A 23,648-nucleotide genomic window follows, 5' to 3' on the forward strand; every position below is an offset into this window, starting at 1 on the left:
TGTCTGCCAAATATCCAAGTCTGAGTAACCGTTATTTGTCTATCAGTGGTTCTCTCAAGTAGAAATGATGTTCCATGAAAAAAGTGGCTAATTCAGCTCACAAAAACAATTGCAGAAGTGCTTTTCCTCGAGGTGACCCTCTACACTTCGGTATACAGCAAAGTGCTTTCTGTGTACACATGCTTCCTACTTTGTCACGCAGAATGGTCAGAAGATGTGTACTCAAGGCCAAGATTTAATAAAACATAGTTTTTACTGTGTGTCATAAAGGATGATCTGAAGTGAAGCTGACCTTCCCTCTTTTTTCTTTTTTAAGCCATGAGTGTGTGGCAGTGAAGAATACAGTGACTACTTAGTACAGATTAATTCCACTGCTATTCAATGCTAAGGCACCAATAGTTTACCCACCAATGCTTCTGTACCATTAGCACAAATATCAACCAGTGAAAAGGGCAAATAATGTGTTGATTTTATTATGAAAGTGGTTTTGACCTCATGGACCCCTAAAAGCATCTTAGGGACCCACAGGGGTTCCATGGAACACAGTTTGAGAACTGCTGGTTGAAGCATCAGAGTCTTTCTCAATGAATCATGTCATGTGTTGGCTGGGGAGAGTGGAGGGCACGAGAGGGGAGGGATGGACATCAAAATCGCCATGGAAACATTGACCTAACCCAATACTATCATTATAAAGATGAAGAAATGGAGGCACAGTGAGATTTGTTCCGAGTTATCCAGCTGCATTATGGCAGAACCAGGATTAGCTCCCAGGTCTCCTGACTCACATGCAGTGAATGTGTGAGCCTCTGTCAAGGTAGGTGTCTCTCATCTGCTAAATTCTCTTATAGATATCCCATCAGGCCCTATTGGGTGCCAGGTACAATGGTAGGTATTGAAGATATGAAGTCAAATGACACTTCCCTGCCCTTTGGGACTCTGTAGTCTAGGGAGCATTTGGACAGGTAAATCCAAGCCTCCACTTGCAGCCAGTGTTAAGGCAGGTAAACACAGGGAGGCTCTGGGCTCTGAGGAGGGATGCCTGCATCTGACTGTTGCTCAGAACAACCAGGGTCAGTGATTCTTAGGCTGAGCTGGGAAGGAGGAACAAAAGTTAGCCAGATAAGAGGGAGCGAGGGCCCTTCCCGTGGGGGGAGAGTCTGTGGGAAGGGAGGGAGGAAGAATAGGCATGGCTAGAATTCTGAGCAGCTGGAGGAACGGCTAGAGGAGAGTGTGGAGGAGAGAAGTGGGGGTGGTCCAGGTGTTAGGTCATGGAGGACTGTCTGCATCAACCCAAGAAGTCTGGACTTGTCACGAAAGCCTGGGGAGCTGTGGATACCAGCCAGATGACTGGCTGGGTGACAGGCTGGTGCGTCTTCCAAACAGCAGATGGCCACGACACTAGGACAACACCCCTCCTCCCCCACCAATTCTCAGCACCTCCCCTTCCCCAGCTATACCTTGGGTCACGCGGTGACACTCAGATTTGTTATATGAACTCCCCACCTGCCATAAGGGAACTCATGAAGGAACAATTTCCCATGTTTTAGAATCAATCCCATTTTCTTGGCCTGAAACTGGCTACAGAGTGCTATTTATTTTTCCTGTGGGCTTTACGGCTCACTCTGGACTCTTAGAAACCATTACATCAGTTTAGTCATGTCGAACAATGTAAGATCTATAATTTGTAATCCTTTGCCTTGCCAGATTGAATCCTAGAAAGTGTTTCTGAGCAGTGGCGTCCAAGCCTGGAGAGTCATCAGAGACAAGTGGTTAAAAAAATATGAATTTCCAGACACCACCTCCAGGGGCCAGGAATCTGTACGTTTATTTTGCTCCCCAAGTTATCCTGGAATGGGCAGCCTGGCCGTGGTTTCCTGCCCAGATATTTTGGGTATCATTAGCTGGAACCAACTAAAGAGGAACATACATTTAATGGCTGACTGTTTTAGTTAAATATTGACTCGCAGGATCTCCTGAATATGTGTCTATGTGACCACCTACGTGGTTGGCACTTTTCATGTTGCATGAAATACTCTGCTCCTTTCTGAGCTGGAAACATTGACCTCTTACTTCGTTTCCCGCATTCATTGATTTTCCAATCCCCGATCTCTTTTAACGTGTTTTCTGATGGCCATTTTTCTCTCCTTCTCTTCTTACCAGAGGCTTTTCCATCTCATTAGAAAGATATCAATTGGCTTATTTATTTTTTTAATTCTTGGTAAACATACTGTTCCACTAAAGCGACTCAAATGACTCTATATGTAAGCATGCACTGACTCTGTGAGAAGTGTTCGGTGCAAGATCCTGGGATCAGTAAACAAGGCTGACAATCTCTGTGTAATCCTAACAGTCTGGGCATGTCTGGCGTTCCAGAAATGTGCAACATATACACACTTTGACACTAAAGTGCTATGAGCTCGGCCTACAGGGAAGAAGAGGCTGCCAGACCCAGACAGGTATGAATGGGTGGTCCCACCAAAGGCCTAGGGATGCCACAGAGTTTGTTCCATTTCCAAGGGTCCTGGAGATGACATAATCTTTCTGGGGCCTTCAGAACAAACCATGGCACCATGTCAAGTTTAAATGTGGGTCTTGCCCATTACGTTTCTATTTTGCTCATAGACACAGAAGCAGGGCACGTGTTTTCACAAAGGCCCACAGGCCCTGGGGAGGAGGTGGAGGGTGATGGCCACATGGCAGAGAGCACCCCACTTAAGGGAGAGGCGGTGGTTTAGATGCCCCATCTGCCCCGGGCGCCACCAGTTTCTCTGAAGAGCTACAACTGCTGATGCTTAGGGACCACTGTACAGACATGCACCTGAGCAGGAAGCCTTACAAACAGAGGGAAACTCGGGGAGCTTCCGGTTCAGTCACGTACGACCACAGGGTCAGGGCCCCTGGGGCTGTCTGAGAATCCCCAGTGAGGATGTGTATGAAGAGGAGGAACATGGATTGAAAAAGTGGCTGAGGAACACTGAATTCACCAACCACCTCCTTTATTTTACAGATAAGGAAACTGAGGCCTAAAGAGAGGGAGTGATTTTTCCCTCAGAGCTCATTTGTGTCAGGATGGGCCTGGGACGGTCTCCTGCCTCCCAGCCCGAGTCACTGCCCAGTTTCCCTGGCCACCTCTGTGTCCTCAGTACTATCGCAGCTCCTCCTGGCACATGAGACGGTGCTTCTCATTTTCCCCCGAGCTCTCTCCCTTTGGTCATCCTGTTTTATCCTTATCCATACTCCTGTCAGAAATGTGGGACAGTTATCATTACCGTATTTTGCAGTGAAGAAGATGAATTGCAGAAAGATAAAGGAGAAAAATTTAAAGATTTAGGAGTGAGTAAGGATCTTCAAATACAGAGGGCTAGGTACCTGGAGGTGGGACCGGCCCAGTTTGCCTTTCCCCTAAGGGCAGAACTAAGGCCAGTAGCAGCAGCAAAATGCAGGATGTATGTGGTCTTCAGAGATCCTTCATTTGTCCACTGGCTGATGCTGGCAAGACACTAACCTCTCCGAGCATCAGTTTCCTCAACAGTACAAGGGGTGATTAGAAATAATCTGTCATCTGTGGCCAAAAGCAGATGCTCAACAAATAGAAGGTATTAATAGGGCTCAGAAGTGGGTTTCAGCTCAACTTAAGAAAGAACCTTCTTTCAGAGAGAGTAGTCTGTGAATAGAAAGTACTGCCTTGCAGGGAAGTGAGATTCTTGTTAGGAAGAAACTGAGTTGTAAGGTGGGAAATTGGACAATTAGGAAATTTCTCGCCTCTCCCAATTCCAAGATTCTATGGTGTGTTCTGGGATAAATTCAAATGTTCTGTACTCTTCGCTGCTCTTCAAATGTACTCTCTGCTGCCAAGAAGCATATTCTCTGTGTCCAGAATGTTCCTCTTGGCCTACCCATTCCTCAGTTCCAGTGAAACCTCCCTTTCTCAGGGAAGCATTCCCTGACCTGCCTCCTTCCCCCTAAGTTGACTGAATTGCTAACTACACTTTAGTGATTCACACAAAAGCCAAGCCAAGAGTGCAAACTTTCTGACTCCCAGGCTAAGCCTCTCTTCACCAGGTCTGGTTAGCTGTTACGAGACCAAAGTCCAGCAGTAACTCCTACAACCCAGCCAAGCACAGTGTAAAACCGTGAGCTACTCTACCTGCTTCAGAGGAGGAGGCTCCATGACCACAGAGCTCCAAGTTCACTACCATGTATTAGGTTCTTAACACGTGTCAAGCACAGTGCCGTGTGCAGGGGCTTCAAAGATGTCACAATAAAAGTCACAATCAAGGAACCCAGTCTAGAGGGTAAGACCGATAATCTGGATAGAAGTTGGGGAAACTCATAGCCTGCTGTGGGTACTCAAGAAGGGAGCTCTTGATCCAAACTGGGCTCCAGGGAAGGCTTCTTTGAAGAGCTGACACCAAAACACTCTAATGCTTCCCATCCCTTATGATCAGGAGTGTTCTTTCTATATCTTGCTGGGTCGGTGGCTATATTCCTGGGGCAAAGCTCCAGTTGCTGGATTTCCATTGCACCTTGATTTATCTTTCAGAGCTTCTGCAGCAGTGCAGGATGCCTTCATGACTGACACAGTGTATGATGACGTCATCACCATTAAGCTCATCCAAGAGGCTTGCAAGGTTCTTGGTAAGTCTGAATAGGGCTTTTTTTGGCTTCCTGGGGCTGCTGTAGCAAAGTGTGATCAGTTCTCATTATTTGCGGTAGTTCTGGTCTATAAAGTTTACAAACACTGAATTAGCAAATTCTGAGCCACTGTTCCTATAGGAAAGATAGGGTTAGGTTCCCGAGAGCCTCTGGCCACAACCATTTTCATCTGCATAACTCATAAATACATAATCTTATTTTGTGTGTGTGTCTGTTTAAAGACACCTTTTTCCATATGTATTGTTGATTCATTAACATTGAACTCACGGCCAACAGCACTGTAACTCGTGCCTGAATGAAGCTTATCTAAGCTTATCATGTATTTTCTCTGTAAGGCACATCACAGCCTTCCTGTGCTTAGGACACTGGACAGCACTTCAGCACCATGCTTTGGAGCATTTTAAACAGCAGAACCAACAAAAAGAACAAAAATGCAAAAACGTAGTACTACGTAGGTTGCCGAGAGGACGCTTGTTTACAGTCTGAGAACCGAGTCCAGAACGCGAGCATCGCCTCCTGTGACCTTAGCCAGAAACATGCATGCTCGGTGGCTCACTTTTTCCCCTGCTCTGTACACATCCACGAATGACCACGAAAGCTCTGACGAGTATTGATTTGGGGGTTACAAGTACACTTTAGGGAGTAGGTAAATTTGCAAATACGGATCTACAAATAATGAGGATCAACTGTACTACTAACTGGGTGGCTTAAACAATTTATTCTAGCATAGCTCAGGGCCCAGAAGTGTGAAATCAAGTTGCCAGCAGGGCCAAGCTCCCTCTGAAGGTTCTAGGGCAGAATCCTTCCTCTTCCAGGTCCTGGTGACCCCAAGTGTTCCTTGTGACAGCATACTTCCAATCTCTGCTTCTGCCTTCACAGGGCCACCTTTCCCCTGTGTGTCTATGTCTCTATGTCCAAGTTTCCCTCTTCCCATAAGGACTGCAGTCATATTGGATTTCAGACCCACCCTAACCTGGTAACTCATCCTTTCCATCTGAGTAACCTTATGCGTCTTATGGACAAAAATTGTGAGCAACGCTGAGTTTCATCATCTGCAACACCGCTGTCCTATTTGGCCTTGACGTTGTCTCTGACAGATGTTGTTATATCTTTGAAATAGATCGTCACAATGACTTCCGGCTGTCAGGAGGAACAGCACTGAGAATCCCATTGTGTTTCTCCGGAAATGGACATGGTGTGCTTTGTGGGGTGCTGAGTGCCAATTCTGCCTCATCTGCTCTGCCATGGGACATCTTCCCATCTGCCCAGCCATTAAAATGCCGTTGACAGGGTCATAACTGGGGGGACAGTGTGTGGATGGTCCCATTTACAATGCACATGTACTCCCAGAATGGATATATCAGCAAGGGATGGTTTATTATATTAACTTGCTCACTGCCCAGGCACTAAGGGGCAGAGCTACAGGACAAAGAGAGAAGTTAGCTCTGTCGCTTTCTAGTTTAAGGGACCGAGGACAACTAACTTATGCAGTCATAGTTTTCTCACTGTTCAAATGAGAATAATTATAAGATCTACCCTTCAGAGTTGTTTTGAGGATTAAATGAGATGATGTATGTGGAATATACCAAATGTGGTACCTGGTGTATATAATAAGTTCTCAAAAAAAATTTCCTCCCTTCCTTCCCTCTGTATTAATTTCCTAGGGCTGCCGTAACACAGTACCACATGTTGGGTGGCTTCAAACAACAGAAGTTTATTCTCCCATAGTTGTGGAGGCCGGAAGTCCAAAATCAAGGTGTCAGCAGGGTTAACTCCTTCCGGAGGCTCTAAGGGAGAACCAGTCCCATGCCTCTCTCCTAGCTTCTGTTGGTTGCTAGCAATTCTTGGCTTGTAGCTGCATCGCTCCAATCTCTGCCTCAATCTTCACGTGGCCTTCTTCCCCGTGTGTCTCCACACAGCCTTCTTATAAGGATATGTCACTGGATTTGGGGCCCACCCTCACGCAGTATGGCCTCATCTTCATTTAACCAGTTCTATCTGCGAAGACCCCACTTCCAAAGAAGGTGACATTCGGAGGTTCCAGGTGGACAGAGATTTTGGGGGGACATCATTCAACCCAGTCCACCCTCCTTTCCTTTGTCCTTCCTTCTCACCAGCACTGAGCACACAATGAACTGGGCCCTGGACAGGAAGGAGGGGCAGGTGGCCTCCCCTGCCCCAGGTTCTAGGGGCTGCATGCAAGAAGCAGAGGAAGGCTCCCGGCACTTCCAGCCTCTTTGATAACATTTCTCTGTCAGTCCCAGTTAAATTTCCCCTGCCCGTTCCTCAACAGGCAGTGTGGCTTTGGGTCATGCTAAGATGGCATTTAGGAATTCTCGCAGGTGGTCACTGGATCAGCATGCTCACCTGGCATCAGAGACCCTGGGGCAGAATTGTTGGACATGTGGGTGAGTCCTGGAAGCTCGGGGCCCGCTGGTTGCTGTGCAGCTCCAGAGGATCAGGAGGCAGGGGGCAGTTTCTAGCTGGTTTCACGGTGCCTCTGAGGGCCCAGACAACTGGCCTGCTGTCCTCGGGACCTCTTGCTGAGGCGGTTACAGGTTAAAGCTAGCCCCACCAGGCCCCGCAGACCCCGCCCAGCAGGTGTGCTGGAGAACACACCTGAGCAGCCAGCCGAGCTTCAGCCCGCAGGGACAGGGGGCTCCTCCAGAATGTGGTCGTGATGTGTAACGTGCCTGTGTCAGGTGAGGCATTGTGTTTATTTCCCCTTCCTTTGAATCTCAGGAGAATTCTCTGATTAAAAAATAAATATGCCAGCCTTAACCTCATGCACCTGGATCCAATAGAAAAGAAGGCTTTTCCCTGGATTTTCACATGGCGATTTGACCGATATCTGTGTCTTCTCATGTCCCCGGTCATCTCCTGGATGCAGAAAACCTTCTGGGCATCTGCATCTGGGAGAAGCTGGGAGTGTCTGCAAAGCCTCGAGGGGGGTCGTTGAGACTTAGGGGGTAGCCGTGTGTGATGAGCAGACCCTTCCCAGCCAGGGGCGGTCACCTGCTGCCCCTGGCTCATCAGGCTGTTTGTCTGAGCCAAGCAGGGGCCAGCGGTGCCAACGAGGGCTGGCAGGATAATGGTGATTGGAGCGAGGAGAAATCCCGAGCATCAGTGGGTCCAGTCAGAGGTTTGTCAGCTCCTAGTCACTTGTCACCTGCACCTCCTAACAGAACTCGACAAGGTTGTTTCTGAGATTGGAAATAAGGTGCAGGGAGTGAAACGTTCGTTCGATCGTTCAGCTCCTTGAATCTGGGATCCAAGAGCAACAACATCTCCGGACACTTTCCGAAGCCAGTGCCCAGCTTCCCTTGGCAGTGACCCTTTGAAAGAAGACACAGGCGGTTGGCAGGCAGGGCTCATGTGGCCTCCCAGTGGTCACAGCTGGGCATTCCCCCGTTGACCCCCCCTCTCCAAAGGGGCTCACAGGGAGAGCTTCTGGAGAAAAAGCAGACCAGTGCCACCTGCGAACCCCACTCCTACTCTGTCCTGCCTATCTGGGGGGCTCCCAGACCCCTTTATCATCCCCGTAGCTGATGCTGGGGGAGGTTGGTGTGGGGCTTGGGCTGTCAAAAGGCAGGTGGAGTGAGATTTCCTGCAGGAGTCTGACCCCAGAGGGTGTGCTCTTTATAGCACTGGCCCGCCCCTGGGCTGGGAGCCCAGAGCCCCGGCTTCCAGACTCAGCTCTGCTAAGTAGCAGCCTTCCTGTCCAAGGTGCAGCAGCACGCCTGCCCCAGGTGCTACCTCTCCCATCTTCTGGTTTAACACACATGCCGAAGAGATTTGGGGGTTCGTTTTCTTAAACATTGCTTTTTAGTATTTTAAAATATGTGGTTATGGTGTTAAATATGTTGTTTCAAAGCACGCACTCTTTATTCTAACATGCACTACTCCACAGACCACATGACCTTCAAAGCTGGAAATATTTACTATTTGCCCTTTACAGGAAAAGTATACTCATCTCATGATCTGGAGAATGGATCTGTAAGAAACAAACATTTTTCAAGATTTTTAAAATCTCTTTCTTGGGCTTCCCTGGTGGCACAGTGGTTGAGAATCCTCCTGCTGATGCAGGGGACACGGGTTCGTGCCCCGGTCCGGGAAGATCCCACATGCCGCGGAGCGGCTGGGCCCGTGAGCCGTGGCCGCTGAGCCTGCGCGTCCGGAGCCTGTGCTCCGCAACGGGAGAGGCCACAACAGTGAGAGGCCCGCGTACCACAAAAAAAAAAAAAAAAAAAAAAATCTCTTTTTTATTGAAGAACTACTGTGGACTGAATTGTGCCCCCTCCCAAATTGATACGTTGAAGCCTTAACCCCCAGTGTGATGGTATTTGCAGGTGGGGCCTTTGGGGAGATAATTAGGTTTAGATGAGGTTAGGAGGATGGGACTCATGAAGGCACTAGTGCCCTTATAGGAAGAGACACTAGAGAGAGCTCGTTCTCTGTGTCTCTGTCTGTCTGTCTGTCTCTCCCTCCACCCCCCCGCACCACACACACAATGTGAGGACAGAGGGAGAAGCCAGGAGGAGAGCTCTCACTAGAACCCGGCCATACTGGCACCTTAATCTTGAACTTCTAGCCTCCAGAATTGTGAAAAAATAAATCTCTGTTATTTAGGCCACCCTCCAGTCTACAGTATGCAGTTAAGGCAGCCCTGGAAGACCAGTACAGAAATGTAATAAGTTTTTACATGTCCAGAAAGAAATGCTACACATGTCTAATATCACGCCCAGGCTGTTTTTGTAACTCTGTATGATTGTGGACACCATGTGGTGTAGCAGTACCTTTAGCAGAGAGACCCCATCACACACCTGCCCCAGTGCATTCACAATTCCAAACCAACTAATACGTTCAGAGGCAGCAACAAGTTTATAGACCAATGTGTGGTCTGACTCACACCACCTTTCTACCAAAGGCCAAAGTCTACCACTGTGATTTCTATCTGTCCAGCTTTGAAAATCAGAAGGGTGTTTTCTTGTTTATCTCAACGACACCTGTTGGCCTATCCCTGAAAGGGCATATAAGTACAGTGAATGCATTTTTCAAATCAAAAGTTGAGATTCAAATCTGAGTAAACACATGCTGGAGACTTGGAATCAGGATGGTCCTGGGAAGCGTAGGCTGTGTGGTTTCTCTCCACATCTATCTATCTATTGATAGAAATAGACACAGATACAGATATAGATATATAGACTGACTACGTCTCTAGCAAAGGCTTTGGAATCAGATAGACCTGGGTGAGTGCCCTGGCTGTACATCTACCTGCCTATCTATCTATCTTTCTATCTTTCTATCTATCTATCATGTCTAACATCTCTCTCCCATGAATCAGAGAGAGCAAGTCCCTGCCGAAGGAAAGAAGTCTGCAGGAAGGGCATTTCACTGTTTAATAAAAGACACTCGTCAATTGAGACAAACTCTCCCATTAGACAAAGAAAAAAGCACGCTCCATTACCACTCGTTAGTGCTTTGCCTTCCAAGTGGGCTCCAGAATGCCGTTTCTCTACCTTTAAGCAATTGTTGGGACTTTTCCAGACCACTCTGCCACTGCATAGCTCTGTGCTTTCTAATTAGCATAATTCAGGATGGGACCAGATGGCAGGTTGAGCCTTGCATAAGAATTGTTCTGTATATGAATAAGTGCCTACTTAGTCTGTAAGTGGGTTATTAGTGATCTGAAGTGACAAAATTCAAAACAACACACAACAGCCATTGGACAGAGTTGTGCCCGTCTAGACTTTGCTCGCTAAGAAACCAGTAGTGAAACGCATTTCAACAGTTAGCCATCGGCAAATGCCAGCAAGCCTTCTCTGCACCTACCTCTGTAAAAGGAAGAGTAACAACATAAAATTTTACAAAGTCCTGAAATCAGGCCTTATCATATTTGATCTTTACTGTGACCCTCTGAGGTAAGATAAGCAACCCAAACCCTGCAACCAACCAAAAATGGAGCTGGAACTCAGGTGTCCTGACTCCAAGGCCATCGCTGCAGCCTGTGGGCGGGAGGAGGCTGGGTGGGCATGAGATCTCTGGTGAGGGCTTTGGAATCAGCGAGCCCTGGGTGAGTCCCCTGGCTGTATCGTCTCCTAATAGGGTAACCTGGGGCAAATTCCCCATCGGTAAACATCGCTGGTACCTACAGCACTTACCTTGGATGGTTATCCTAAAGATGAAGTCCAGTAATGTAAGCAAAGTGCCTACAACAGAGTGGGTACTCAGCAAAGCAGGCCCCTCTCTCTCAGTGGACCAGCAAAGCAGGTCTACTGAGACCACCCGGTGGACCCCTAGTTGGGCCAACGTCTCTGTTTCAAAGCTCACCAGGAAGCTGGCAGCTTATACCAGGCATGAGTGAGACTGCGCCCTGGCTGCAAAGGGTCTCCCACCTGAGCTGCCTGAATCCATTTCCCAGCTCCCTTTTCTCTATTGCCTGATCAACTTATTGCTGCACCTGGAACCCAGCCCTCCCAATTTAGAGTCTGTTTCCTTCTTGTAACCTACGGTACCAACATGGGCAGCTGTTCCTCTCCTTTTCTTCTTCTTCTTTTATTTTTTGGCCACGCCGTGTGGCACGCAGGATCTTAGTTCCCTGACCAGGGATCGAAGCCGTGCCCCCCGCAATGGAAGCGTGGAGTCTTAACCACTGGACCACCAGGGAAGTTCCCTTCTCCGTTGTGGCCTCTCCCGTTGCGGAGTACAGGCTCCGAACGCGCAGGCTCGGCGGCCATGGCTCACGGGCCCAGCCGCTTTGCGGCGTGTGGGATCTTCCCGGACCGGGGCACGAACTCGCGTCCCCTGCATCGGCAGGCGGACTCTCAACCACTGCGCCACCAGGGAAGGCCCCCTTCTCCGTTTCTTAAAGGCCTCTATCTCCTCACAGAAGATTTCCCCACTGGTTATCTCGTGCCTGGCTGAAGCCATATATTATTTGAGAAGGAGAGTACTCTAGATGAATAGTTCTTTCCTGACACCTAAAACTTATTGTTTGGGAAACCAAAGCTTTGGGGAAAAAAATACCCATTGTCAATAGAAAACTCTCAAAAATGTGTGGCAGTCACTCCCCTGTCTTGTGGAAGAGCACATGCTTTTCTGGGTGCCTCAGGTGGGTCACCGTGAGGCGTAGCTCTTGTTGCCTGTTTCTGGGTGATGGGAAGCAGGCGAGGGGCGTGGGCAGTCCAGCCCTGAGCAGCCCTTTACCCAGAAGGCCCAGCGTGGGCAGCGGTGGCTCTGGGGCCCCCCTGAGCCTTAGCAGGTGTCCCCTCCTGCCGCCCTGCACAGCCTACCTCTGCTCTTCCCAGTCCCTTGAGCTATTGCCCAGCAATTAGTAAACATTTCCTGGTGACGTCAAAGAGCCAAGCTTGTTAAGTCAGAAAGTTTGAGTTTATACATCATTCCAATTGAAAAACTCCCCAGAAGGCTCTACAGCTCTCCTGGGAAGCCAAGCACAGACACTTTGTGACACTTATTTCACTGCCTTCGAAGAAGTCTTCTATTTAAAAAAAAAACAAACCCACTTTTTAATAGAATTTTCACACATACACTAAAGTCGAGAGAATTTTACACTGAAGCCCACATACCCTTCACCCAGCTTCAATCATTATTCCTATTTCACCAATCTTGTTTCATCTCTCTGATTCCTCTACCCTTTTTTCTGGTTTTTTTCTTGCTGGAAAGTCTTAAAGTGAATCTCAGGTTTCCCATAATTGTACCTGTAAATATTTCAGTATGAGTCTCTAACAGCATAAAGACATTTTAAAGCATAATCATAATACCCTGATTATACCTAGCAAAATTCAAAATTCAGAATATCACAGAGGCCCAGGACCCAGCCGTATCTCAGCTGGCTGTGGATAACTGTGGTCTTCTTATATTAGATTTCCTAAGGTCTTTTCAGGACAATCGGAAAACCCTTTTTACTTTGACATAATTTCAAACTCACAGAAGGTTTGTAAGAATAGTACAAAGGATTGCCATAGACTCTTCATCTATATTCCCCAAATGTTAACATTTTACCATGTTGGCTCTATCCTTCTCTCTATATCTATATCTATATATATATATATATATTTTTCCTGAATCGTTGGTATGTTAAGGAAATGATGTCTCTTTATCCCTAAAAGTTCTCTTAAGTAACTACAGTACAGCTACCAAACTCAGGAAGTGAACATTGATATGGTGCTATTATTTCATCTACAGATTTCATTGAGATTTTGCCAGCTTTCCCAGTAATGACCTGTAGGACAAAAGAAAACCCTGGATCATGTCAGTTGTCACATTTCTTTGGCTTTCTGCAGTCTGGAACAGTTCCCAAGTCTTTCTTTGGGTCTCATAACATTGACATCTTTGGAAAGTTCTGGTCAGCTATTTTGTAGCATGCCCCTCAACTCAGGATTATCTGATATCTTCTCATGATTCAATTCAGGCTATGCTTTCTTGGTGGAAAGACCACAGAGTGATGTTTTTCCCTTCCCAGTTCATCGTATCAGGAGGTATCTTATGTTGATTTGTCCCATTATTGGTGTTAACTTTGATCACTTAGTTAATGTGGAATCTGCCAGGTTTCTCCACTGTAAAATTATTTTTTCCCTTTGAAATTAGTATCTTGTGAGAAGATACTTTTAGACTATGTATATTATCTTGTTGTTTCTCAAACTTCTCCTCCCCTAATTTTAGTATTCATTGGTGATTCTTATCTGGATTAATAATTATAAGAGTGGCCAAATGGTGATTTTCTAAGTATATCATTTCTTTTACATTTATTAGTTGAATATCTACTATAAGGAAGAATTTTCCCTATCTATCTATTTATCTATCTATCTATCCATCCATCCCAGTGTGAACGCTTGACTCATTTTTTAGTAGGTTGTAATCCTTTAATTATTTTAATGCTCAAATTCTCCAAGATTTAGCCAGTTAGAGCCCCTCCAAGCTGGTCCTTGTGTCCTTGACATGTCCCCATCATTCTTATTTTTTTTTTTAGCATCTTTATTGGTGTATAATTGCTTTACAATGTTGTGTTAGTTTCTGCTGTATAACAAAGTGAATCAGCTATATGTATACCTATATCCCCATATCCCTTCCCTCTTGTGTCTCCCTCCCACCCTCCCTCCCCCATCATTCTTTGATCACTTATTTACTTTTTGGTGTGACAAAATGTTATAAACTCATCATTTTCCTGCCCCAGCCCTGAAATCTGCCATTTCTCCAAGGAAGCCTGAACACACACACACACACATACACACACATACACACACACCATCCATCTATCTGTCATCTTCCTCCCTCTCTTTCTTCCTTTCTATCCATCTATCTGAAACTGTGATGGGTTTTGTGGTCTTCTTAGGGTAGATTTCCTAATCCACACCACAGGCTTCATTCTAGTCTTCTTCTTTCTCACATAATGAGAAAGCTGGCTCTCATCATTTACCACGTATTTACTTACAGGTTTCATCCTTGAGTGTTTAGAAAGTCGTTTCAGAATTGCTGACCCATACTGCTGTGAGAAGGAAGCCTACTCGCTACAGTCAAATATTTGTTTAAATTTTGTTTTGTCTTTAGCCTAAGGAGAAAGTCTAAATACTATGTTCAAATTTTACTGGGTTATTTTTTTCTTGGGCAATTAGGTTATTCAGAACTGTTCTGTAGAAATACTGTTTTGTTAATTATGTTTCTGTTTGTATTCCATCTTAGAGTTTCCCCTATCCTTATTGATCTTATTTTCTTTAATTTAAGCTTATGAATCATTAACATGATTCTTCAAACCAGAACTCTGCAAAAAATTACACTCAGAGAAGTTCCCCACCACCTGCATACACACACACTCCCCAACCATCCTAACATTTCTACCCATTCCCAGTGCTCTGTAGATAACCAGTCTCAATAGTCTCTTGTGTTTATTTTTGTACAGATAAGTAGATAGATGCATATTTCCTTATTTCCCCTTATTTGCTACACAAAAGATAGAATACTAAGCATACTATAGACTCTACTTTGCACTATCGAAAAATATGCTAAGGCATCTACGACTTGTGTTTCGTTCTCTCTTGCATTTTCTTGGCATTTCCTATATATTTCCGACCCCCTGTGACTTAGAAAACTCGTGGAACCCTAAGTTCACTGAGAGGAACTTTGTATAACTACACTATTCAGGTGTTGGTTTTGAAGAGTGACCTTTGTCCTCTTCCGGACAAGCATTCTCAACTACAAATCCTACAGGAAGCTCCAAACCCAGCACGGATGGAAAAGACCACACCCAAACCCAAGATGCTTGTTCAAGGAAGAGTCGGCCACCCAGCCAGATGTCCTTCCTATGAACAGAGCTGGGTGCCCAGAGACAAAATAACCAGTGTCTGGAACAAGAAACTTCATGGATATTTGTATGTTTATAGACCTAAAAGTCAAGCAGACGCTCTTTCTACACAAGGCTGCCACTGCCAGTTTAATACAACTTTGCTGGTCTTGCAGACAGTCCAGTCCACCTGAGAGAGGTCCCTGGGACGGGGAGGCCTCTGGGATTGTGCTTTCCCAGCAGGTTACAGGATGCACCTGCTCAGAGCTCCAGCCTACGGGACGCGCAGCACAGCTTTTTTTTTTTTTCCTCAGCTTGAACAAGCTAGATTTAGCAGGAAAGGAGGGGTGGAAGGAGAAAGAGGAAGGAACAATTCCACACGTGTCCATGTACTTTTCAGGAGTTCTCCTCCCAGGGGCTCATCAGCACTGGAAAAGAGGGGAGTGGAATTTATTATTCCAGTTCCCTTGGGGGTTAGCAGGTGGCTCTTGATTGCTGTTATAGACAAACTTGCCTGCATCCAGCTAGGGATGGACCCACAAGCAGAGAACCCGGCAGAGGCAATTAACACAAGCCCTATACCACATCCACCCTACCGTCCCAAGCTTTGTTTGGATTCTGAAGACCTGGCTAATACATTTTTGGGACGTATAAATAATTCATCTCTGATGAGACCTGACCAACTCAGTGGGGACTCTCTGCTCAGACTGCAGAACAATTATCTGTCCAATAGTCTGGCTATGGACAATGAGCTGTAGGAAAGCTGCTGCTCCGACCATCTTAGGAAGCAAGTAGAGGCTGCAAGGTGCCCAGACCTCCTCGGATCCTTTGCCACTCCCGTAGGAATTGGTCCTGGAGAGTGTAGGAATTGGAGACCTGAAAACCACTTGTGGATTCTAGACCCAGCCAGAGCCTCATAGAACCTGCAAGGGTCCAGCCACGGATTCTGGTGATTGTGAATCTGGCAGGTGTCCCATCAGCCTGGGTATTCCAGACTTTCTCCCAGCCCTCAGGACCTATCGTGATTCACCACACCAGCCTAAATAAGAGAGTGTTCTCTCACAGAGAATGGATGTACTGTCTCCTGTATCAATAATGAAAACCTATAAGCAGCCCCTACCTTGGGAGAGACCCCTTTTCTCTCTAACTGCTGCTCCAGAGGCTGTGGGATATGGCACAAAAAGCACCACATTTAGAGTTAGAGCCTCTGCCACCCTGGGTAATTTAGGTCAATTCACATAGGTGACTGTCAGCCTCCATGGTCTCACCTGTGAAAAAGGGGACATGTTAATAAGGTGATCTCTCTTACAAGATTCTGGCAAGCACTGAGTAAAATAACATTGATTAATGACTGTTTCAGGAACTATGAAAAGCATTCTTTAAAAACACTCCATGCCCCTCCATAAAGCAAATGATGGCACGCAATCTAGTCCAGCAGAGCAGATGGGACAATAGCCCCGCTCACACCGAAAAGCTACCCCCAGGCATTTATCAGGCACCCGCTTTGTGTCCAGCTCAGAAAACATGTAGTGTGAGGTCACTGCCCTTCAGAATTACCATACAGTTAGGGAGAAAAGAAAAATGCAGCACTTAGGAAGAGAGAAGTCAGTGTGATGCAGGATAGTCAGAGAAATTTCTGTGGAGGATGTAATGTAAAAACTGCCCTGAGAAGAAGACTAGAGACGTGGTTGGACCTAGAGATTGTCATACAGAGTGAAGTAAGTCAGAAAGAAGAAAACAAGTATCATATACTAACGCATATATGTGGAACCTAGAAAAATGGTACAGATGAATCGGTTTGTAAGGCAGAGATAGAGACACAGACGTAGAGAACAAACATATGGACGCCAAGGGGGGAAAGCAGGGGGGTGGGGGTGGGGGTGGGGGTGGGGGTGGTGGTGGTGGTAGGATGAATCGGGAGATTGGGATTGACATGTATACACTGATGTGTACAAAATAGATAAGTAATAAGAACCTGCTGTATATAAAAAAAGAGTGAATAGCATATAAAGATCCTAAAAATAAATATTTGCATAATTGGTCTCATCATTAAAAAAAAAGGAGACTAGGATGCTGAGGAGATGAGAAAGAAAGGGGAAACCACTGCAAATATTTGGTATCCTCTTTTGGCTCAACTGATATAGTACGAATTTGTTGGTATTGTTTTTCAGTTGCAGTAATAATTATTTCTCAGAGGTAGCCTTTTAGTTCACTTAATGGCCATTGTGTTCAAAGATGTCTAAAGATGGCAGGAGAGATTGTCACAGGAATCTGACAGCTTTGAACCCCCTTCTGGATTCTAGAGAAATTTCTGCCATGGGAGCCATGGAAAAGACCAGGGTAGGACTGGGGGGACTCACCAATTTAACGAGCACCTACTAGATGCCAGGCTGCACGGGGCTTCTCATGGTGGCCCCGTGACCTCGATGGTATTATTGGCATTTACTGATGAGGAAAGGGAAGGCTTAGAGAGAATTCAGAAACGTATCACAGAGCTGGGATTGGAACCCTTTGGAAGCGAATGAAGACTGTGAAAATGAATACCTGGCCGGTGCTTTTATTTGGGATTCCACAGGTGCCTCCATGGGAGCCATTCTGAAACTCTTTGGGGAATACTTCTTTAAATCCCGCAAGATGTCTGGCGATGACAGGATGTTACGGACACTGGGAGGAAATCTCACGGAGTTTACTGAAAACCTAGATGCCCTCCAGAGTTACCTGGCGCTCCCTTATCAGGTAAGCCTATCTAGGTCTGATCTTGCTGGCCCTGAGAAGAAGCAGGTGGCTCTAGCAGCTCTGGGCCATCTCACCGCCTCCCCCAAGAGGGTGCAGTTGCCAGGGGCCTGTGGAATGCTTGATACGTGGCGTCGGTGGGCTGAGCTCTCTGGGGGAAGGAATGGAAAATGAAAACCTGTTGCCCATTTTTATAAACTGGCCGGCAAGAATCAAAGAAGGGCAAGCTGGAGAGGTCGCCTTTGTGATGGGGGAGGGCCTATTCTGATGGCGGCTGGTGGGGGATTTGACATTAAATCCAGAAGATTGATCACAATGGGAACAAAGGCTTGGAGCCAGTCAGGTTTCAGTGGATTTGCAAAATCTCTCCTCAGGTTTCCTGGCCTGGAAGGAGCTGATAAATAACTTGTGCAGCCAGATTCATTTATTCATGTATTAGAAGGAAAGACTTGACAGGGCCAAGAGCTGGAATCGGAAACCATCCAACTCTGATTAACCCACGAAGTGACTGCCTGAGGTGCTAAACTAATTTCCCTACTGGGATATGTCCTTCTGGAGTTCGGTCCTTGGTTTTCTTGTTTGTAGAGATCATTGGAAATTTAAATGGCCAGACTCCCTTTTCTTTTTTAAAAAAGAAAATGCTTCATTGAAAAGGCAAAGTGGCATTTGCACATATCATAATAATAGTTTATTATTTTATATAAAATAGTTAATATTTGTTTCTAGGGCCCTTCAGAGTTTGCTAAGCTCTTTCTTCACCGTTTATATATTGAATGCTCATAAGTACCCTTGACGGGTAGTCATGAGGAGAAAGTGAGATTATGAATGTGCAAGTGCCTCATGAACCACAATGTATCCTCATAGGTGTTAAATGGGAAAACAGTTATTTCCTCCAATTTTCAAGTAAGGAATAAGAGGCTTGGAGACTTAATTGACTTCAAGTAGGATGAGTAGTCGGATCCGTCCTGTTGTTATCATGTGAACTACTCAGGAAGAGGGAGTGAAGAGAGCCCTGGCTGTGGGGTCACATGAGCCTACGATGCTGTCTGACCAGCTCTGCAACTTCCTAGCTGTGTGATCTTGGGCAAGTTACTTGCTCTCTCTGGTCTTCAATTTTTTTCACTTATTTGTTTAATAAATATGTATTGAGTACCTACTATGTGCCAAGTACTTTTTAGGTATTGGACACACAGAGAGACAAAAAGGAATGAATAGGAAAAAAAAACTTACTCCATAGTGATGTGTGGATTACAGGAGATAACATGTAGAAATCTCTAGCATTGTAATCAGTCCAGATAAGGCATTCCATGTTTAATAACTTCCTTCCTTTATGTTTTCTTCCTCTCTTTTCTGTATGGCCAGTTTTAAAATTACAATGATTCATATGGCAACTTCCTTTTAAATTTCTTTGCTAAAGCACTACAATTACTATGGAAAGAAATACAATTAAGGTCCTTAAGTAATCTTCCATAGTATTTTAAATATCACATCTTTCATTTGAAAATTGGGCTAATATTTTAAGTCACAGTTCTGGAGAAGATATTAATATTTTTTTATTCATTAAATAAAAATATTATGGAATCTCTTTTATGTTCCAGATATTGTTCTCACAATATTATTGTCATTCTTAGGAATAAGATGAAAGGAACCGAGGTTCTGAAGTCCCAAGTCCATTGTTTTTATGCCTACTCCTGCTACCCTTCCTCTGATAGTCATTCCTTCCTGTGCTAAAACCAGTGTTAGAGAAGCAATAAACTAGAACTTCTCTGGGGTCAGTAAGGACATTTTGCATATAATGAGATAAATAAAATATATAAATATACTATATATATATATACACACACACAAGCTGAAATACGTGCAATGATATCTGATTGTTGTATAGTACTTTCTACTGGAAAAAACGTTATAGATTATCTCTTTAGGCAAAAATACAGTAAGATAAACCTGACTTTTTCTTTACGTCTGTCTCTAGTAATTTGGCAGTACCTTAAGGCTTACATTTCTGGTTTTAACTGTGCCTTTAATCTTGTTATTTTTTAGCTAACTTTCATTTGAGGACCAATTATGAGACAGATATTGGGCTAACTCATGTATAAACATTGAATTATCCTCTTACCCCTAAGATTAGGTACTCTTATTCTTCCCATTATACAGATGAAAAAACTGAGGTCCAGAAAGGTCAAGTAACTGTCCCAAATTGCCCAGGTTGTGGTGGCCGAGCCAGGACCCAACCCCAAGTGCGTCTGTCTCCAAAGACCATGCTCTGGTCGACTTCTCATTATGTTCCCATTGCCCTAGTTCTCCACTTTTATAAAACCCTATTTCAATTTTTAAAAATAAAAGTATAATCTTATTATTTAGAGAGTTGGAGACATTGACCAGAAGGATTAAAAGCACAAACTTCGAGAAGTATGTTTAGGAAGTGGCCTAGGCTAGGGTGAGAAGTGAGAGTGGAAATGGTGGCAAAAGCTTGTGGATTTTAATTTCAGCCCTTTTGTACTCTGTTATTATTATTTTTTTTGCTATGTGGGGTTTGGATATAATTTTTTGAAATAACTTAATTTTCTGTTTCATCATATGCTTTTTATATGTGCTGCCTCAAATCTTCTTTAGATTCAGTCAAAAGGTAAACACACAAATACATACTTTCTCTTTGTATATGCTTTTGGAAAGATAAATACTTGGCAAAAAACCCTTCATTTTAACTAGAACCCCCTCCCCGCCTCCTCCCTACTCCCCCTCCAGCCCTCACTACCACCACCACTTTGGAAGAGAACAAAAATCTCAGAAGGAACACACTTCCTAAATCTCTTCTCTCGCTCAGACCAAAAGCTGTGAGCCAGGGTGCTGAGCTGCTTACTAATCAAATGGGAGAGAAAATTGTTTCTCTCAGGGATTCCCCCAGGCAAAGTCTTTACCCTTATGTCCTGACATAATCTACCATGAGATGGTACACACTGATGTCAACATTTATTCCTGGAGAAAGATGATCTCTTCTGATGTATCCTTGATCTTCCAGACATGCAACTTTGCACCACAGATGGCATTATCCTTCCAGAACAAGAGATGAACTTTTCTCCACTTGCCAATTCCTCTGAGCCCCTGATCTTTCAGAGTAGAGATGCTCATGGTCACTTGGTCACAGGCCAAGAATGGCAGCCATCCACTCCTTGGAGTGTATGTAGAAGCAGCATGGCATGGCAGAAAGGTTCATTTGGGTGTCAAGATGTTGTTCTACCATGAATTTGGCCTTAACTTCCCTGAGGTTCAGTTTCCTCCTCTTTACAATGGAGCTAATGCTTGCCATATAGAGTTGGTTATGTGATTAAGTATAATATAAAATTGCTGACTTTTAGGGGCTGAAACCATGGTAGATTTTATTTTTATGTGATTGGAGGGGGTTTGGGGGTACAGTTCTGCATGATGTCATGAGTAAGTTTCACAAAGCCTCAAAAGCGTAATTTAGAGAAATTGTATCCACTGGGGAAAATGTGCTGTGTCTTTTAATTAGGAGATGAATGCACCATCGTTTTGTGTGGAGAGAGGAGCAGATGGGAAGATGCTTCTCCATTACTACTCTGATAGAAGTGGTCTGTGCCACATTGTACCAGGTATGTGGGTGGCTTAACCAGACCCAGAGCTCTGAGGTCTCCAGAGTAAGGAAGTCTTTCCCCATAAATTCCCTAGGATGAGTAATAGCTGGCTGTGGGTAGGAGGTTAAAGTTCCATCTCTTGTGCAGTCTGACTCTTTGCTATCTTGACCATAACTCCTAAAATTGAGCCTTAAAATAAGTTTCCAAGTCCCTAAAGAAGGAATGATTTTCATTTTTATTTCATCATTTTCAATATGTGAGTTTTTACACAGTTGTGATAATTCTGCATATTATTTTGTATCTTTTTTTTGTATTCAGCATTATAGAAAAGGGATCCTTTTATGTTTTCACATGGTCTTTAAAACCACCATATTCAATGGCTGAATCATATTTCATGTAGTAATTAACTAGTCCCCTATGGTTGAACTTTTAGTTGATACTACTACTCTTTTGCTATTGCAAACAGTGCTGTGATGAACATCTTCATGCATGCTTTCCCCATGTTTTATATTAGAACCCTGGGATAGATCCCTAGAGGAACACTTTTAAAAACATGATCCTTAATGCTTTTACAATTGAATTTTGCTTATATTTTCTCCAGAGTTTGTTTAATGAGTTGACTGCCTTCCGGAAAAAAACAAATGAATAGATGCTAAACTAGAAATACAAACAGATGGAGAGATATACCATGTTCTTGGATTGGAAGAATCAACATTGTGAAAATGACTCTACTACCCAAAGCAATCTACAGATTCAATGCAATCCCTATCAAACTACCACTGGCATTTTTTACAGAACTAGAAGAAAAAATTTCACAATTTGTATGGAAACACAAAAGACCCCGAATAGCCAAAGCAATCTTGAGAACGAAAAATGGAGCTGGAGGAATCAGGCTCCCTGACTTCAGATTATACTACAAGGCTACAGTAATCAAGACAGTATGGTACTGGCACAAAAACAGAACTATAGATCAACGGAACAGGATAGATAGCCCAGAGATAAACCCATGCACATATGGTCACCTTATCTTTGATAAAGGAGGCAAGAATATATAATGGAGAAAAGACAGCCTCTTCAATAAGTGGTGCTGGGAAAACTGGACAGCTACATGTAAAAGAATGAAATTAGAACACTCCCTAACAGCATACACAAAAATAAACTCAAAATGGATTAAAGACCTAAATGGAAGGCCAGACACTATAAAACTCTTAGAGGAAAACATAGGCAGAACACCCCATGGCATCACAGCAAGATCCTTTTTGACTCATCTCCTAGAGAAATGGAAATAAAACCAAAAATAAACAAATGGAACCTAACGAAACTTAAAAGCTAAGGAAGCCATAAACAAGATGAAAAGACAACTCTCAGAATGGGAGAAAATATTTGCAAATGAAGCAACTGACAAAGGACTAATCTCCAAAATATATAATCTAAAACAATAAATGCTGGAGAGGGAGTGGAGAAAAGGGAACCCTCTTGCACTGTTGGTGGGAATGTAAATTAATACAGCCACTGTGCAGAACAGTATGGAGGTTCCTTAAAAAACTAAAAGTAGAACTACCATATGACCCAGCAATCCCACAGAAATCAGACTAGCAGGGATATATTTAGTATCCAGTGTGTAAATCTCTGCTTTTAAGTTATTGTTTTTTAATTTATTAATCTGTCATATGCTGCCTGCCTTGATGCAGGGCCTGGGCTTGGTGAACTCTGGAATATTTATCAAAAGTTGTATAACCTGATTATTTTATGATTTTTGCTGACACAACTGCCTTCCGCCATCCCTCACCAATAGGTATCCTTCTGCTACAGGTATCATTGAGGCTGTGGCCAAAGACTTCTTTGACATTGACGTAACCATGGATATCCTTGACATGAATCAAGAGGAGGAGAGGACAGGGAAGAAGGAGCATGTTGTGTTTCTGATCATGCAGAAGTTGCACAGACAGATGAGACGGGCAAAGCCAAAGGGATCACAAGACACTCAGGACAGCCAGAGAGATCAAGAGGTATCAGTGTGCTGTGTCTTCAGAAAGCACAGCTCCTCCTGGTGGGGTGACTAGTCTTGGAACAATCTATGCAAAGAACTGGACCTTCTAATTGTGGATTTAGGGCAGGGTTTCTCAGTCTCAGCACTGTTGACATTTTGGACCAGATAATCTTTGTTATGAGGGACTGTCCTGTGCATGTTTAGCAGCATCCCTAGCCCACTCACTAGATGCTAGCAGCACCCAGCTCTCCCCCTCCATCCTAGGTTGTGGCAATCAAAAATGCCTCCAGGGCTTCCCTGGTGGCGCAGTGGTTGAGAGTCCGCCTGCCGATGCAGGGGACGCGGGTTCGTGCCCCGGTCCGGGAGGATCCCACGT

The 23,648-nt window shown here is 44.6% G+C and overlaps 1 pseudogene; it reads left to right on the forward strand.

Annotated features, from left to right (window-relative positions):
* The first annotated feature begins 4,547 nt into the window (after positions 1-4,547).
* LOC102975653 (guanylate cyclase soluble subunit beta-2-like) overlaps positions 4,548-23,648 on the forward strand; it is a 39,160-nt pseudogene continuing 20,059 nt past the window's right edge.

Source organism: Physeter macrocephalus, chromosome 13 (assembly GCF_002837175.3).
Source record: "Physeter macrocephalus isolate SW-GA chromosome 13, ASM283717v5, whole genome shotgun sequence".
NCBI classification, from domain to species: Eukaryota; Metazoa; Chordata; class Mammalia; order Artiodactyla; family Physeteridae; genus Physeter; species Physeter macrocephalus.